The sequence below is a fragment of the Hemicordylus capensis genome, chromosome 1 (genome assembly GCF_027244095.1).
Source record: "Hemicordylus capensis ecotype Gifberg chromosome 1, rHemCap1.1.pri, whole genome shotgun sequence".
Taxonomy (NCBI): domain Eukaryota; kingdom Metazoa; phylum Chordata; class Lepidosauria; order Squamata; family Cordylidae; genus Hemicordylus; species Hemicordylus capensis.
In genome coordinates, this window is record NC_069657.1 from 267,345,551 (window position 1) to 267,351,707 (window position 6,157).

A 6,157-nucleotide genomic window follows, 5' to 3' on the forward strand; every position below is an offset into this window, starting at 1 on the left:
CACACCCTATTTCTGTACTTATAGTTCAAATCCCCATTCAGCCATGAAACTAGCTGGGTGACTCTGGGCCAGTCACTTCTCTCTCAGCCTAACCTACTTCACAGGGTTGTTGTGAGGAGAAACCTAAGTATGTAGTACACCGCTCTGAGCTCCTTGGAGGAAGAGCGGGATATAAATGCAAAATCATCATCATCATCATCATCATCATCATCATCATCATCATCATTATCGCACAGACTAACTACAAACAAAGGCATGACAAGGTAGCAGGGATGATGCACAGGAACATCTGCAAAAAATACAAGCTACCTGTAGCCAAGAATTGGTGGGACCATAAAATTGAAAAAGTTGAAGAAAATGAAGATGTAAAAATATTGTGGGACTTCCGACTACAAACAGACAAACATCTGCCACACAATACACCAGATATAACTGTAGTCGAGAAGAAAGAAAAACAAGTCAAAAAAATCGACATAGCAATACCAGGGGATAGCAGAATAGAAGAAAAAGAAATAGAAAAAATCACCAAATACAAAGATCTACAAATTGAAATTGAAAAGCTGTGGCAGAAGAAGACCCAAATAATCCCAGTGGGAATTGGTGCCCTTGGTGTAGTCCCCAAAGACCAAAATAATCCCAGTGGTAATTGGCGCCCTGGGTGCAGTTCCAAAAGACCTTGAAGAGCACCTCAACACCATAGGGGCCACAGAAATCACCATCAGCCAATTACAAAAAGCAGCTTTACTGGGAACAGCCTATATTTTGCGACGATATCTATAATAACCAACAGTATTGACGATAAAATTCTGGCATCCCAGGTCCTTGGGAAGGACTCGATGTCTGGATAAAACAAACCAGTCAATAACACCTGTCTGACTGTGTAAACAAGATAATAAAAAAATAGATTGGAATTGCCACACCATATATGCAACTGCACTGAAAGAATGACCAGCAATTGATCCTTTGACATCCTTTAACTATCCATAGGGCACATACCAATCCAGTGCCAGCACAAGGCACCCTTGGGCAGCTTCTGAGGGCCCCTGGATGGCCACTGCAAATGACTGGTCTGGCCCTCTAGGGAAGATTGGGTCCAATCGGCAACTCGCAGCCACAGATGAATCGGCCCCTCTCCTCCCTGTGGTGATGAATGTGGGTTTTTTCTTTCTTGTTTTCTCATGTAGCATTGTGATGATATGTGTGACATAGTGTGTGTGTGGGGGGGGGGACCATAGCATTGGGAATTCTCTCTGGTTAAGAGAAACCCTTTTTCATTATAGCAGAGTGCGCAGAGGCAGAACACAGCGGAATTTAATTAGGCATGCGTGTATGTTGAGAGTAAAGTAACTTGGAGCCAGTTCATAGTTTCAAATCAATATAAGTAGTATTTATTAGAGAACTTCATTCTTGATAGGAAAGTGAAGAGATAGAATCTCAGCTTTTTAAAGCAGGATCTTGGTAGTGGCTTAGTGAGTAGATCTGCAAGCCTTTCATTTGTTGGGCAGTAGATCAGCTTGATTAGTCCATTCTTTTGCAGATTTCTCACTACATGGTACTTCACATCAATATGCTTGGTACGCCTCTTTACATCTTCCTGTTTGGAGAGTTGAATGCAGCTTTGGTTGTCTTCATACAATGGTATGGGCTGTGGTACATCTGTACCTAGATCTTTCAGTAGTTGACACAGCCATTGTATCTCATGACAGCCCTGTACAGCTGATACATATTCCGCTTCAGTGGTTGATGATGCTACTATGTCTTGCTTGGTGCTTGACCAGCTTATGGCTCCATCTCCATAGAAAATTATATGACCGCTGGTGGATTTCCTTTATGTTAGGTCTCCACCCCAGTCTGCATCTACGTATGCCTCTAGTTTTGGTTGACTGTTAGCTGGTACCTTGAGCTTAAAGTGTGCAGTACCCTTTAGATACTTAACAAGTCTCTTAATTGCATTCCAGTCCTTGACCGTTGGTGATGCAGTCTTTCTGCAAAGTAAGCTAACTGCTGTACTAATATCTGGCCTAGTGAGTGTACTAATGTATAGAAGCTTTCCCAATGCTTCACGATATCTGTGGTTGTCAGATAGTGGCTCAGTTTGATCTTCTTGCTTTATGTAGTTCACTTCCATTGGCATTGGTGTAGGATTCGCATCTTCCAGTCTGACCAGGTTTATCAGGTTTTTAATTTTCTGTTCTTGGTTGATGAGGAAACTTCCATCTTTCTCTCTTTGTACTTGAATGCCCAAGTAGTGTGCTAAGTTGCCAAGTTGTATGACTTCCACATCTCTGTTCAGATGATGCATTATTTCCTTGCTGTCATCTGGATTCTCATTGGCAAGAATCAAATCATCAACATACGCCAAAATGTACAGTAAGTCCATTTGCCATCTCTGAATTTCGTGTACAGGCAGGGATCAGCTTCACTTCTTTTGAAGTTTGCTTGAAGCAGCATATCATTTAGTTTTGTGTTCCATGCTCTGGCAGCCTGTTTTAAACCATAAATGCTCTTTTGCATTTTGAATACAAGATCTTCTTTGCCTTTCTCTAAGAAACCTGGTGGTTGTTGCATGTAAATGTCCTCTTCTAGTTCACCATACAAGAATGCAGTTTTCACATCTAGGTGTTCAACATGCATTCCTTTGCTAGCAGCAATACTTAACAGAGTCCTTACTGTGGTGTGTTTGACTACTGGTGCAAATGTTTCATCAGTCTTCTCCATATTTCTATGAATATCCTTTCGCTACTAATCTGGCTTTGTAGCACTGAATCTCACCATCAGCATCATGTTTGAGTTTGAAAACCCATTTGCAGCCTATAACTTTCCTCCCTTGAGGTAACTTAGTAAGAGTCCAGGTTTTGTTTTTCTGTAGAGCCTCAAGCGCTTCAATTGCAGCTTGTTCCCACTGCTGGGCTTCTGGTTGTGGCAGCTGGGATATTTCCTCCCATGATGAGGGTTCTGGTTGTTCCGCCGTTCTTGCGAGGTAGGACAGTCTCGGGGCTGGAACACCTCTGGTTGAGCGTGTTGAGCACCTAACCTCACCCTCTTTGGTCCCTTCCATTATCTCAGTGTGTCTGGTGGATCGCTGGGGGTCTCTGTGTCTAGCGTGGTTGGATCTGGATCTGCTGTCTCCTCCTCCTCAATTCCGCTGAGATCAGGAAGCATAATCCGGTCGTCAGGGTGTTTGGTCTGGTTGCTTGCTTCGGTGTAGGCCCCCTCTGAAGATGTAGCTCTTTCATTCTCATCAAAATACACCAATCTGCTTATGGTTATCTTGTTGGTGTCAGGATCCAGAATTCTGTAGCCTTTGGATTGTGCTGAGTAGCCTACAAAAATCCCTTTTGTGGCCCTAGCCCCTAACTTAGTCCTTTTTTCCTCTGGGATGTATAAATAAGCCGTGCTTCCAAAGACACACAAATGCGTCATGGGTGGCTTATGACCATGCCAAAGTTCATATGGTATTGTTCCTACAGCCTTTGTGTGTATTCTGTTTTGTATGTATGTGGCAGTCATGATGCCTTCTCCCCAGAGTTTCTGTGGGAGATATGCATCAGCAAGCATGCATCTTACCATGTCCAGTAGAGTTCTGTTCTCTGACACTTCATTCTGCGATGGGTTGTAAGCTACCGTGGTTTGATGCACTATTCCATGTTCTCTCAGGAACTGATGTGTGGCACTGGACATCTATTCTCCTCCATTGTCTGTGCGTAGTACCTTTGGCTTCTGCTCAAATTTGTTGCTTGCCATTCCCACATAGTCCTGGAGTTTCTCGGGCATCTGCGATTTCTCCTTTAGTAGAAAGACAACTGTGTATCATGAATAATCATTGATGAATGTTAGAAAATATTTGTTATTACCTATGGTCACTGGCAGTGGTCCAAATATATTGCTGTGGATCAGCTCCAGGGGTCTTCTGGTCTTCCTTTCACTCTGCTTAGGAAATGGCTTGATAACTGCTTTGGACTCAAGACAACAAACACAGTTAGTCACAATGTCACATGGTACAAAATCAATGCCATCAGCTAATCCCCTTTCCTTCATGTTCTGGATTGTCTCATAGCAACTGTGTCCCAGGCATCTATGCCACAGTTGCAAGCAGTTTTCATGCAGGCATGACTGAGCAAGGTTCACTTCATTGGGGTGGTATGCTTCAGGTTTGGACCAGGCTGGTCCTTCTCTGTCTTATCTTTGACACAGGTTGCTCCTGCACACTGTATAGGCCTTTGCATTCAGAGCCTACAAGGCAAACTTCTCCATTTTGGGTAACAACACATTGTCCATTTCTAATATACAGTTCACAGCCTTGTTTCTCTAGCTTGGATATTGAAAGCAAGGAGCTTGAGAAGTCAGGGATATACAAAACATCCTTCACAAAAAATTGTTTAATCGATCCATCTAGTAACTTGCAATACAAAATTCCTTCACCTTTCTTCTTTGCTTTAATTGTAGTATTATTGGCCAAATGAACAATCTCTTCAGGAATATCAAACAGTTCAGTATGGAAATCTAAATGATTTGAGATATGAACCATGGAACTAGTGTCCAGAATAAATTTTTCATCGCCTTGCATCAGGCAAACACTGAAATTCTTATTTGAATCACCACTCTTAAAGTCCTTTAAATCTCTTTCTGTAAAGTCAGCTTTCCTTGTCTGATTCTTGGGACAGTTCGCCACCTTGTGGCCAAATTGGTTACACAGAAAACATCTAAAGTCATTAGTCCCAGTTGGCCTCATTTCAGGAGCAGTCTCCCTGCTGGCGGTCATGTGACCTCTCTCTCTGGATTGAGTTCCCTTGGCAACGAAGCCAGACCTCTTTGTATGCAAATATGGGGGGGGGCATGCGGTTTCCTCTTGCAGCATTCCCTCCCCACCTTGGGTTTCCTCTGGAATGGCCAATTGTTGCCTTAAGAGCAAAGTTATTTGCCAATTCACCTTCATATCAAGAATTCAAAACTTGTCCTCTGCTTGCTTCAGCAGAGATAGTTTCCACTGCTCTCTCAAAGTTTAGAGTGGTGTGGGTTTCCAATTGGCCGATTATATTGCTATAGCTGGGGGGGCATGCTTAGGAACAGGACTTCCAGCTTCTGATTCTCTGTAAATTCCTCCTTTGCAGCTATAACTTTTTTAAAAAACCTTGCAGCAATCCCACATGCGTTGCAAAACAGCCTCCGTCTTTATATTGGAGATTCTGCATTTTCTTTCTCACGTTAAAGGTGTATGCCCACCCCATTTTCATATGCAAGGAATCTAGCTTGCTTAGCATTTCCTTTGAAGTCTCAAGTCAAGATCACATATGGTAGAAAGATAATTTTTACTCACAGAAGCAGCGATCCAAGCTTGAGCTTATGTATCTTTGAGTTGCCACTCCTCTTTAGCAGTTTTCTCAGCAGCTGAACTTCCATCTGAGCAGGCAACTTCTTCAGTGACTTTCTGTAGTCCTTCAGCTTATAATGCAAGCCTCAGTCAAGTTTTCCATTCCAAGTAATTGTCTAGGTTCAGGATAGTCAGCCTGAGCTTTCCCTCTAGATAAGTAGCCATCCTCACTGAGCTCCGTAAAAGGGCAGCTGCTGTAGATTAGCAATTCAAATTGTCCAGGGCTAGATCTCACTGGATCTCCTGGAACAGACTTAACTCTTTAGTTGCAGTACACGCAGCTCAAAATACTGGGCTCCCATAACCTGTTGGGAATTCTCTCTGGTAAGAGAAACCCTTTTTCATTATAGCAGAGTGCACAGAGGCACAACACAGCGGAATTTAGTTAGGCATGTGTGTATGCTGAGAGTAAAGTAACTTGGAGCCAGTTCATAGTTTTAAATCAATATAAGTAGTATTTATTAGAGAACTCCATTCTAGATAGGAAAGTGAGGAGATAGAATCTCTAATCTATCTATCTAGCTGGATGCAGATGGATTCTGCATCTCTGCACACATGGTGCAGGGGAGAGGAGCTTGCATGTTGCAAGGTAGAAGGAAGGGAAGAAGAAGGGAAGAGGAAGTGGCAGGCAGGAAGGAAAGAAGTCCCTGAGATTAGCAATCTACATATCAAAGGGATAGTGTCAGAGCAGTAAGAGAAGAGATGACCAATCTTGATTCTCTAGCCCTTTGACTCACTAGTCTGTCCTCCTATGTCATTGAGACAAGAGTCAGTGCATAGTCCTTC

The 6,157-nt window shown here is 42.9% G+C and overlaps 1 long non-coding RNA gene across 1 annotated transcript; it reads right to left on the bottom strand.

Moving 5' to 3' along the window:
- Positions 1-1,362: 1,362 nt before the first annotated feature.
- Positions 1,363-5,750, bottom strand: LOC128330172 (uncharacterized). The gene is made up of 2 exons (XR_008309992.1): positions 3,855-5,750; positions 1,363-3,786 (listed from the first exon to the last, which is right to left on the bottom strand). It is a non-coding gene; the product is annotated as an uncharacterized LOC128330172 (long non-coding RNA).
- Between the last annotated feature and the right edge of the window lie 407 nt (positions 5,751-6,157).